General features: G+C 42.2%; 1 protein-coding gene across 1 annotated transcript in view; it reads left to right on the top strand.

Annotated features, from left to right (window-relative positions):
* Positions 1 to 12,905, top strand: part of SCIMP (SLP adaptor and CSK interacting membrane protein) — a 112,633-nt gene that overhangs the window by 28,174 nt on the left and 71,554 nt on the right. The window lies entirely within an intron of this gene.

Genomic DNA, 12,905 nt, shown 5'->3' with positions numbered 1-12,905 from the left:
TTTGCTTGTGCTTTTCTTCTTTGTTTCACATCTCTCTCATAATTTCCTTTGTTCTCTGATTTTCTCCTCCATTCCATACTTCTTAAAATTGTTTTTTATTTATTTATTGCCATATGTTCTCGGCTTGTATATTTGCATCTCTTCCATTCTTTCTCTAACACATTCTCTTTGTTTTCTTTCCAACTTTCATTATATCTACACTCTTTCTTGGTCACTATGTTTGCCTTCTTTGCAATCTCACCATCGCCTCTCAGCTTATTCATGAGCTTCTGTGCAGAGTCAAGGAGGACATAAATAGCAATTAAATCAATTAATGTGCAAAAATGGCAGAATGGCAGAATGGCCCTCTGCCCTTGATGCAGTTGCTAAAGCGGGAAGTCCACTCCTCGCTTAGATCCTGACAATGAACGATGATTCCCAGCAGACCACGAACTCTTGCATGTCCCAGAGAAATGGCAGCCATCTTGGATTATTCAGTAGTCGTCTCTTCATGATACACATTCTCCTTTGCTAGGCAATCGTGCTATAATGCTGCTCCAATCAGGACCCTGGTATGTGGATTCCAAGTGTCCTCACAAGGACTTGTTGTTTTTCAAAATGTTGTTTTGAATGAACATTGGAATACAGCAAGGTATCCCAAAGTTGTGCTGCTGATGACAACCAACTTCAACTAGTCTCTTTAACGTTTCTTTGAACCATTTAGATTGGGGCTATGTTTTAATTGGTTAACCTAGGAACAAACAGAAAGGAATCTTGAAGTAAATTATTGTATATGTATTTAGGAATGTCACGTACATGATATTAGAATTTCAGTAAGCATATACAATTTCCAAGATCAGGGTTATTAATGGTATTCAATTGCTTTGCAGTTATACAGAAGTCAAGTAGAAACGATAACTCATCTTTCATCAAAGAGAGTGTAGGGACAAAGCTAGGAGTAATTATCTTGAACATGGGCAAAATACTGATGCTTATGAATATTTGAGATACTTTTTTATTTCTGTTGAGTTTTCAGGAATTACTCATTACATATCTCTGTACAGAGAGTTGGTTACACAGAGATAGTGCTCAGGTATATACATTCATAATTGCAGTTATGCTTAATTTTCTGAACATTAAGACACTTTTGATATATGTTGTCTTGCCTCTTATATCCTAGTCACCTTTCCCCGCCAATGACCCTCAGATTTCGATACATACGTTCACTGGTGGGGGTGGTGAGAGGCAGAAGAAATGATCCCTTCAGCTTGATCCTGTGCACAAGGTTAGTGCAACCTGGCAGGATATTCCTGTAACAACTCAACGGTTTGAGCAGAAAAGGTCACTGTGGTAATTGAGTAAATCCATATTGTACATCCCCCCCACCCACAAAATGTGAAGGGCGCTAAATAATATGAATCAGATTGATGCTTTGAAGTTAATATCTACTGCAACAGCAATTGTTCTTCTGTGTTTTTTTGTGTGCAAATTGAGGTATTATTACTATGAGCATTTCGCACTGCATACGTTCGGATTCTGATAATCCAAAACCAATCTCTAACATTTATTTGGTTTTAATACCAGAAACGTAGAGGTGTTCATGGTAGATGGGAGCGGGGTAATGATTTCCAGCTTTTGCAAATCATCTTAAAATAATTTTAGATCCTGCTAGGTTCTAATTTCATGGAACACTGTCTCTGAACCTGTGGTTCATCCTGTAATGTGATTACACGTGGAACTGTTTTTTCATTCCAACCTGCTTGATTTTAGTGCAGCTTAGGAGACATCTGTAATACACCTTTAGTGGGATAGCAGTCCTTAAGTGGCTGGGGTACTTGTAAAGAAAAGACTCCTGTTATACATTTCTCTACTATTGGAACATCTTTGACAACTTGTGGGGCCGAGATCTCCCTGAGGTAGTATCATTTTATAGGGATCCGTTAATTGAGCTCCGAAAAGTATTGAGATTGTCTGTTTAAAACCCCTCTCAATATGAATTTGAGGTTTATGGATTAAACCCAGTCTGTTCAAAAGCCCTGCTGGTGTTTCAACCTGTAGAAAGTCATTAGTCTCCTCCGTTCAAGAGGGGCTTGAGGTGGGCTAGTGTGATTTCTGTCACACTGTCTAATACGGATATTGCCCCTTCCCTGCTCTTCGACATTTTCTGAGACATCCTGCCTCCTGGTTGTGGCTACTTTCATCTTTTGAAAGTGCTGCTTTTGTCCTGATCTTTTTCTGTCCCTCTTCCATGCTGGAACGCTTCTCACATGTCAGGTCCAAGGAAATAGTCGGCATCCTTGTGTGGATTCCATTACTAATGCCTACAATTCTGTAAAAAGTGAGAATAATGAGGATTGATGTCTCTCTGAAGCCCTAATATTTTTCTACCTCTTGAGCAATAATTTCAGTAGGCAGCTTTACATTTTAATAGATTTTCTCTCAGTTTTGGTCCCAGGGTATGCCTCTCCTTGAAGACATAGACATGAGAGATACATTTCAGAAACTCTTTTGGTCTTGTGAGGTTGTTACATATCTTTTGGATACGGCTGAAAGAATTGCATCGCTCTTTCTTTTGCTGAGAACTATTTCAACGATGGCATCAATATTGCCTATTCATGTTATGCCCAAGTGCAAAGCAGAAGCACAGGGCTCTCCTTGCTTTTGCTTAAGAACCTCTGGTAACACTGCTATTCACGGGATGCCTTGCGTGGTTGCATAGAGGGTAGTGGATCTGCCTTCCCAGGATTGGAATTGTTGGGGATCTGGTACATACCCAATGGAAGGAACATACTGATTACCTGGTGCTTTTCCTTCTGAAGTGAATGAGGGTATGCTGCCTCCAATTGATCGGTCGTCCTAGCAATCAAGAATTACATTTTATTCCACTTGGCTGGGAAGTCCCTCCTATTGCATTTATAGTTTGCAGATTAATGACAGTAACTTCTGTATGTGCAGGTGTTTAGGTTGCCCCACTGTTGTAAGACTTAGGGCCATATTCATGGCCAAGTCATGCAGTGCAGCACAGCAAATCACCCTGCTGCGCTGCGTGACAGGAAAGGGGCAGGAATGTGCCGTATATAAGGTGATACAGCATGTTCCCCCTTTTCCCCTGGCGCCAACGCAGGCAACCTTGCACCATGGTGTTGTAAGGAGGATTGCTTTTGTGCATGAAGCGGCTCTTTCCTACACAAAAAAATCCCCTAATGTGTTTTCCTCATTCTAGGTGGGCAGCAGAATGCAGCACACATACAGAGAGGAAAAAATAAGGAGAAATAATGATATTTCACCTCTTTACGCCTCATCTGGTGAGGCGTAGAATTTGGGCACATTCCTAAGTCTACCACTTTTGGTAAATCTGGGAATGTGCCACAATCCATGGATGTTGTGCGGGAACACCAATGCAGCACCCATGGAAACATCTCCCTGGTGCAGAGTAATGGAACACAGCAATTTGCTCTGCGTTGCATTACTCAAGATTTATGTAGCCACTCAGGGTCACTTAAGGTGGCCTTGCGTGGCTTCATAAATCTGATTTTTAATTTGCGTCGCTCTTGAACCATGCTGCCTGGTGCAGAAGTGACGCAAAGGGGCTCGTAGATATGCCCCATATTGTCTTAACAGTCTGTGTAGTGCTATTGCCTCTGTCAATCTTTTCCTAGGTTTAACGTTTGACGAGTTGATCCCAATCAGGGTGAGGTGCAAATGTAGCAAAAGCAGACCACATCTGACCTGGCTACGTAAAAGCCCCTAAGCGCGCTGTCTCTGTTACGTGTGTCAGTCTTCCTTTTAAAAAGGTTGTGTATTCAATGTATGTTAATGGTACATTAATGAACTCATATGTATCATTATGCAGTGGAGACTCTAGCATACTTTGTGAATAACCCTCTTGCATACTCAGTATTTGTTTCATTTCATGAGTAGCAGACCCCAATGGTAAATACAGAAATGGTTCCGTCCACCAAATGAATTTCATTTGATCTCCATTAATGCTGTCAAATAGACAGCAAGGATTGGGCAGATGTTTTCAAGAATAGATCCTGTCTCTTTTTATGCGTCGTCTGTTTCTCCCACCATTGCTGACAAAGACTTGAGAATCAGTAGTAATGATTCAGGTAGATCCTTTTGGTCTGGGACAACTTTGCTAGTACTGAGGAGCATTGCACTTTACTTTTAGTCTTATTTGGTCTAATATGTGTGCACAATATGCTTTGGGGGTGCTGGGCCCTCAAGAAAAAGGCCATTTGTTGTGCTTTGTGTACCAGCAAATTATGGGGGTAAAATATGGTAGATTTCCTAAGCCACAAAAGTAGACTGCGAACTTTTTGGAGAAAATGTTCAAAGTGTCTCTTACCTCTCCTCACTGAGTTATGCTCATAAAGGGTGGAGTTTGTAGAGTCGGACAAATGTTGTCAGAAAATTCTCTTTTTGCAGGTGATCTTGCAACACCCTAATTTGAACAGTTATAATCAGTACACACAAACTCACACAAGTATTGGCACTTTATATTATTCAATCACTTATTAAATTCCAGCCTTCTGCTTATGATATGTGTACGAATGGTTGTAAAGATTATAAACAACTCAGGAAGCATATACGAAAGGACAAATCGTATTTCAACACACTTCACAATCAATTAGTTTAGTCTCTACCTAAATTATAATGAGCTGGTTACCAGCTAGTCATCACTTTCTGATTTAGGGGTGGGGACATATACTCCTTCAATTTGGTGTAAAGTTCCACCTGCTTTGCTGAAATGCATTTAGGTAGAGATGGCTGTATAGGTGTAATGCTTAAATCTACATGTTCTGAAATGGCTGCCCGCAGATTAAGTTATGTGAAGTTGGTATACTGCTTACAAAATTAAGGATTGTATATTTGAATATTTTAACTATTAGAAATGGTTAAAATGTAATATGCTTTCAGGATCACTTAATACCTTTCCCTTCCTCTGAGTATACACCTTTAAATATCTCAATTTTCTCCCATCTCTCTCACAATCTCTCTTCCCTACGGCCTCACTCAACTTTTACACTGCATCGCAATCACCCCATCCCTCCATTTCCATCTGTGTCTGTCTTCCTTTTTCTTATTCTCTGTTTTGCTCTCCCATTCCATTTCCTCTTTTGCATCTTACCCTTGTTTGTGCTCTCTTCCATGCCCACACTTATTGTTTTTCACCCTAAATTTCCTCTGTTGCTACTCCATTACTTTGTTTGCTTTGACATCTCTCTTCCTCAACCCTTTACTCCTGTGTAAGTACATTCTACCTCCCTCCAACTTCATATATTCTCCTCCCTTGTCTATTTCCCATTATTCCATTCTCTTTTTCTACTTATTCATTTTTCTCCTACTCTAGGTCTTTGCTCTGTCTTCTTCCATTTCTTCTACCCTCACTCTCCCTCTCTTACGTCTTTTCTGCTACTTTCTTTCTTTCAAACTGTTATCTCTTCCGCCCTTATTTTTTCTATGTCTCTGTCTCTGGTCCTGGCTTTCCCCTTTTCTCTTTACATGTATGTAAGAAATGGGGTTACTGGTTGAGGGGGGATTAACCCTACTCAAAAAGAAACCACAATCCTTGTCAGGGTGAAGTTACACGCACACCCTAAACCCCCTGGTAGCTTGGCACAGAGCAGTCAGGCTTAACTTAGAGGCAATACGCAAAGTATTTGTGCAACACTTTAAACAGTAAGAAAATGAAAACACCACACAAAAAGATACCCACACCAGATGAGAAAAAAATAGTAATGTTTAATAAATAAAACAAAACCAAAATGACAAAAATCCAATTTGTAGACCTGAAATATTTTTGTGAAACAAAGCACCAACTGCAGATATCTGGTTGCGCCGGATCGGGACAAAGTCACAAGTTCAGACCAACCACGATGGATTGTGGGCCGATTACAGGGAGACAGTTAGGCCCGCTGAACAGAGTACCTTCAATCCTGGTTTGCGGAGCGTTGGAATAATCTTCGTCGAAGATGCGTCACGCAGACGAAGCAAAATGTTGGTTCCGAGATGCGGTGAGGCTGTGATGTGAGGCCCTGCATAGTTGTCGAGGATCTTATCGACCAGGGCTTGCGATGCGAAGTCCTGTGTCGAGGATGTGTCACGCAGTCGAGGTGATGCGTCGGTTCTGAGGCACTGCGAGGCTGCGATACGGAGTCCAGCATCATTGTCAAGGCTGCTGTTGATGAGGGATGCAAAGGCCTGCACCTAGGAGGTGTCACGCAGTGGCGGAGGTGATGCTCGTCTTTGTGATGGGACTGATTGATGCAGTAGCAGTGACGCTTCGATTCTGTTCGAGGTTGTGCCACTGAGGAGATGTGTTGGTTCCCCTGGTCCTACAGAGGCTGGCAGAGCACCTTAGGCCTACTTCTATGGGTGCAGGACTGGGGTGGCACCACTTGGCAGGGCAGACTCACAGATGACAGAGTCCAGGTGCTGAGTTAAAGGTTGTTGGAGCCTTCTGTCTCTGAGGCTCAAGTCAGGAGGCCAGCCATCTAGCCTTTGGAGTCACTCTGGTGGTCTCGGGTTCACCAAATACAGGTCTAGTCCTTCTCACCCAGGCAAGAGGGAAGCACAATGGCAGAACTGGGCAGCAGTCCTTTAGAGCAGCAGTCCAGGACAGTGGCAGTCCTTTCAGAAGCACAGTATTCCTTGGTTGTGAGCAGAGTATCCACAGGTACAAAAGTGTACTGAAGAGTTGCTGTCTGAAGCCCTATTTTTATATCCTGGTGCCCTCCTTCTGGAAGGTGGTAGAAGCTTCCAGACAGTGTCTTCGAAGTGCATGGAATTTCTGGACTCCTCTGTCCTGGCTCCAATGTGGAGCTCCAATGCGGAGGTGATAGCTCCTTTGTGTGAAGGCAGAGGAATCAGTTCAGGTCAGTTGCAAATGAGACTGTTCTCAGCTCTGCCCCCATCCTGACAGCAGATAGCCCATTGAGGTACACGTAATCCCTCTATTGTGTGACTGTCTGGGAGGAAATCACAGAGTCTGTCAGTCATGTGACCGAAGACAGGCTACATGCATAAACGTGCTAAGGGCAGAAAATGGCAACTTTCAAAAAGTTAAATTTTCAAAATTTTATTAAGAAACCTGTCTCAACTATAAAATTTGGTTTTTCATTACAATTCCAAAGGAATCCCCAATGTTATCCTATAGGAGGGGTAGGCCTCACAATAGTGAAGAATTAATTTAGGAGTACCACCAGAACATGTAAAACTAAAAAGTACATGTCCAACCTTTTAATTACACATCACCATGCTCTATGGGCTGCCTAGGGCCTACCTTATGGGTAACTTATGTGTAAAAATGAGGCGTCTAAGGCTTGGCAAGGGAGTTTAATACCAAGTTGACATGTCAGTTTAGAGCTGCATTCATGCTGCAGTAGCAAGCCTGGGACATGTTTTAAGTTGCTACTTAATTGGGTGGCACAATATGTGCTGCAGGCCCACGGGTAGCATTTAATATGGTATGCCACTCTACAAGTGGGTGTATGGTATACCCCCTCTGCAAGGTATGTATAAGTAAATTAAAAATGCCACTTGGGTATAAGCCAATTTAACCATGTTTTAGGGGAGTGAGCACAAGCACCTAGCACAGGTTAGCAGAGGTAAAATGCACAGAGATCTAAGGCCAACAAATATAAGTACAGCAAAATGGAGGAGGAGAGGCAAAATATTTGGGGAAAGACCACCCTAAGGGTGACAATTCTAATACTGTAATTCTTACTTTTAAGTCTAAATTAACCCATACTCCAGTCCTTTCTCTTTAGCTGTAGGTCTTTACTCTGAAAAAAAAAAAAAAAAGAAAAAGAAGCAAACTATCAACTTAACATTTACAAGCCGTTTTTGCAAGCAGAATTTTATGAGTGTAGGGTGAAGAGTTACACTCATATACATATAAATATATGTGTATTGTAAGTTGAAACGTGATATAGGAAAGGAAGTTTAGGTTGTGGGACACGTCCTTGACAAGAGTTTCAAAGACATTATCTTCATTTATTTGTTCCAACTGACGACGGCATGTCACAGCAATCTAACCAACAAGTCAATGTGACCTTACCACCTCAGTTTCTTAGTGAACCAGGCGCACCATCAATCTCATGGGAAGATTGGATACGCATGTTTGAAAATTACTTAGACGCTTTGGATGGTCAGGAATTTGCTGCTAAACGGAAGAAAGCACTGCTACTGAGTGCCCTAGCCAAAGAGGGCCAACGGGAATTTCAGTACCTCCCTCAAGCTTTGCAAGCAAGCGGGCAACCCATTCCTAATGAGTATAAGGAGGCCATAACAAGACTGGAAGTGAGATTTGGAAAAGAGGAGAACCTTGTAATGAACAGATATAAGTTTTATACCCACAAACAGCGCACAGAAGAATCGATAGATGATTTTGTTGCGCGCCTCAGGGAACTATCTGTTAAGTGTAATTTTGGGGCAATGAGTGATGAGTTGATACGTGATCAACTCATAGTGCAGTGCAACACTAGAAAGATACAGGAGAGGCTGTGGGCAGCTAAGAATCCGTCATTGAAATTGGCAATAGATTTAGCGAAAGTGGTGGAGGAATCGGAAAAGTGTATGAAAGAGTTAGAAAGATGCAGTCCACAACAAAGTACGATTTCAGTGGTGACTGAGAAATCAAAGATTGAGTGTGAGTCAGGTTGTGAAGAAGTTGTAGGGGTGATTAAATATAAGGGGAAGAATCCCTTAACGAAAAGTAATTTTGGAAAATATCCAAGTAACAGAGGCTGTTCTAGATGCGGTAGTAGTAGCCATAACTCAGATGCAAAATTCTGTTTTGCGAATAATAAAGAGTGTCTCAAGTGTGGGAGGTTGGGACATTTTTCAAGGATGTGTAGGACTAAGGGGAATACCAGTGTAGCTGTTGTTGAAGATGAACCCAAAGAGTTGAAGCGTGAAAAAGATAAAATTTTGAGTGTGGAGGATGATGGCGTAAATAGCTGTAATGAAAAAAGAGAAATAAGACCAAAAACAGAGTTTGTGATCAATGATCGCAAGGTAACCCTGATGGTTGATACGGGTTCAAGACACACAATCATTCCTGAGCCTTTATTTAGGGGTGAGTGGGGTGACATGTCCTTGAAGGAGAGTGATATCTCTCCAACGGGTTACCAAGGAGAGAGGATAGATTTGTTGGGGTACTTTGATGCGGATATTCATTTTGAAGGAAGGTCAATTAAAGGGAAAGTATATGTTGCAGTGGATGGCCCACCAATCCTGGGTTGGATTCATCAATATGACTTACATATAATAGTGAACCCGAGAGCACCCAATCAAGTAATGGTAGTGGATGATCATACTCTCAGTGACATACTCAATGAAGCGGGAAATGTATTTAGGGATGAATTGGGAGAATTGAAGGGGTATGTTCACAAAATAGTCATAAAGCATGGCACGGTTCCTGTACAACATAAAGTGAGGAGAGTCCCACTTTCAGTGAAGGATGAGGTTAAGAAAGTGATTGATGAGATGTTACAGGGTGGTGTCATTGAACCGGTTGAGGCATCTTCATGGGTATCTCCGGTCGTCATCACGCAGAAGGCTGATGGCAAAATTAGGTTCTGTGTGGACTTGAGATCGCTGAATAAGTATGTGGTGGCGGATACCTTTCCCCTTCCAAATATAGGTGAGCTGGTCTCAACTTTGCAAGGGGCTAAGTTCTTCACGAAATTAGATTTGAAGAGTGCATATCACCAAATCCGTCTTCATGATGAGTCTAAGCATCTGACAGCATTCATCACCACTGAGGGCACGTTTCAGTTTACGAGACTTCCTTTTGGTTTAAGCTCTGCTGCTAGTGTTTTTCAACGCATGGTCACTGAGATTTTTAAAGGCATTAAAAAAGCGGTGTTCTTTCAGGATGACATACTTGTGTTTGGAGATACTATTACGGAACACAATGTTGTGCTAAAAAATGTGCTGGAAAGAATTCAAGTTGCTGGTTTGACTCTACGGAAGGAGAAATGTTGTTTCCTTGTCCAAAACATAGAGTATTTGGGCTATGAGATTTCAGCTCAGGGGGTTAAGCCAAAGAAAGATCTGATTGAAGCCATAAATCTGGCTCCCCGTCCTACAGATAAAGAACAACTTCGGTCTTTTATGGGACTCATAGAGTTTTATTCCAAGTTTGTGAAGAATTTTTCAGATAAAACTATGACGCTGAGATTGTTACTCAAAAAGGGGGTGAAATTTTGTTGGAATGCTTTAATTTGATAAAGAAAGAGTTGTGTCAGGCAAAAGTGTTAACCCCCTTTGATATCAGTCGTACATCTATATTGATGGTGGATGCTAGTGCCACTGGAGTAGGAGCGATTTTGTTGCAGAAATGGCAGGAAGGGGAGAAGACCATTGCCTTTGCGTCTCGCACCCTTTCGTCTTCTGAACAGAATTATTCTGTGATAGAGAAAGAGGCATTGGCTGCTGCTTGGGGTGTCCAATATTTCAGGACATATTTGTGGGGAACAAAATTCCAACTCAAAACTGACTACAAACCTTTGTTAACCCCTTCCATGCGGGGCGGATTCCCCCGCGGTGCTGACGGTTGCTTGCGCGGGCGTGGTCATGACGGAACGGTTCCGTCATGAGCACAGCGCAACCGACGCTCATGACGGAACCGTTCCGTCATGAGCGTCGAACGGGTTAAAGGTTTTGTCACCAGGGGGAGCTGAAAAAGGTTCACCAAGGTTGGCAAGATTGGCTTCAAAGCTTCAAGAGTATCAGTATGACATTTTCTATATTCAAGGTTGACGCAATGTACAGGCTGATTGCTTATCAAGGCTTCCTATTAAGGGGGACGATACGTTGAAGGAGTTTTCTGATGTACATAATGATGGGGTTGTTGCCGTTATTCAGGATGTTGTGGCTTTGAGTGACGGTAGTTTTACAAAGGAGGAGTGGTTGGATGCTATGGAGAAGGACATAGTTCTGCAGAGGGTGATTGACTTGGTAAAATTAGGTTCCCGGCGGGAGAGTTGTGTTCAGCCACCAGTGCGACCCTTCATTAAGGTGTTGGATGAGTTATCGACGTGTGGTGATGGCATTCTAATGAGAGGTGATAGATACATTCCACCATGCGGTTTAAGACAGAAAATTGTAAAATTGGCTCATGAAGGTCATTTAGGGCAAACACTCACACAGCGTAGATTAAAAGTGGATTTCTGGTGGCCGGCCATGGATACACAGGTGGCATCGTGGGTGGAGAATTGCTCGGTGTGTAGAGACAGCGAAAAGAGACTCAAGGTTGGGTCTAATTCAACGCTGAGCCACATTATCACTCCAGATTCACCATGGCATAGTGGAAGTTTGGTTTTTATAGGTCCGATGGACGAGTTGCCATGCAGTCAATGGTTTGCCATTGTGATAATTGATGTTTATTCAAAGTGGCTTGCGGTGGAATTTGTTAAAGACATAACCACTGACTGCACCATACAGTTTCTTAAAGGCATTTTTCTGAATGAGGGTTATCCTTCAGTATTAATCACGGATAATGGTACTCAACTAACTTCTCAGAAGATGCGTGTGTTTTTAACTGGGTGTGGTGTGACTCATCACCGCACTTCCCTATATAATCCGCAAGCAAATGGTGTGTGTGAGAGAGCTAACAGAGTGGTTAAAGGGATCATTCAGATGTCGTGTGCTTCAGGAGGGTTTGCTGATGAAATGGTCAAAAATATGGTGTGGGGTTATAGGACCACTGTTCATAAAGATGACTGTAAATCTCCTTTTGAACTCATGCGAGGGAGACGTCCTGGCACCAAACTTACACCCTCTTGGATTAAAAACTCTCTCCTTGGTTGCACTCAGCAGGAGTCAAGTGTTAATACAGAAAAAACGATTTCTGTAGGTGACTTGGTTAAAGTCAAACCAGGGAGAGTGACCAAGGGACTTTCGAAATTTAGAGGTCCACATGTGGTCAAGAAGATTTTTCAACATTATGTTGTACTTGACAATGGTGAGAAATGGAATCTTCGAAGGGTAGCATTGTATAGTAAGCCTGTTTTAGCTGAGGATATCACAAGGTCTGCAGAATCTGTTCAAACTAGTAGTGGCTACTTGTTATCTACTCCGGAGGGTTATACTCCGGTTCAGAATGCAAGTCGTTGTAGGGAGGATGGTGGTGGGGATGCTTGTAGTTCATATGATGTGCAGAGTCAAGCTTATGGTAATAATGGTTATTATCATTCTGAGGAGACCAGGGTTGTGAGGTCTCGCAGACCTCCGGCTTATCTGAATGACTACTTATGTTAAATGTGATTAACTGTATCTTAGTATAGGTTGTTTATTTGTTGTAGGTTTTAGGGAAGAAGATGTGTTGTAAATATATATTATCTTTTATTGTACTTACCCTACTTCGAGTGATGTATAAGCCCTTCCTTTGTGTCCTTTCCCTGTTCTGACCTTGGAACGCTTGTGGGGTTCTTAGTGCTAGCGTGTTACTGCAGAGGGGATTCTAGCTGGGGCAGTTGGTGTCCGGTCAGCGGTTGTGGTGTACGCTTTATCCATGCTCCGTAATAAATATCCTGCTTAACACAGAAGAGGCTCCTGTATTGTTCCTACAATTGACTTACATCAGAGCACCAGACTCACATTATAGGGAATGTACCCATGTGTTCCACAGAAGTAGGTGTTTAGCAACATAGCCCTGTTTGTAATATCAAAGCAGGGAGAACACGGGTTTCCCCTACCTTGTATGCCAAGTACACTTTATATATTATAGAACTATTTTCTTATATCTCATGACATTCAAAAAAGGGTGAGTAGGATGAAATCACCCTGTGATATATTTTACGATACATCTTACTGCTTCCTCTTGAGTGGTCTGTATTAAGGTGTTGCTGGTAACAAGACCATCTTCCCTGCAGACATATACTTTTGCAAATCCCAAGTGCCAAGTCAGCTGG

The sequence above is a fragment of the Triturus cristatus genome, chromosome 3_2 (assembly GCF_964204655.1).
Source record: "Triturus cristatus chromosome 3_2, aTriCri1.1, whole genome shotgun sequence".
Taxonomy (NCBI): domain Eukaryota; kingdom Metazoa; phylum Chordata; class Amphibia; order Caudata; family Salamandridae; genus Triturus; species Triturus cristatus.
The sequence above is the reverse complement of the archived record's forward strand: the minus strand, read 5'-3'. Positions and strand labels throughout refer to the sequence as shown.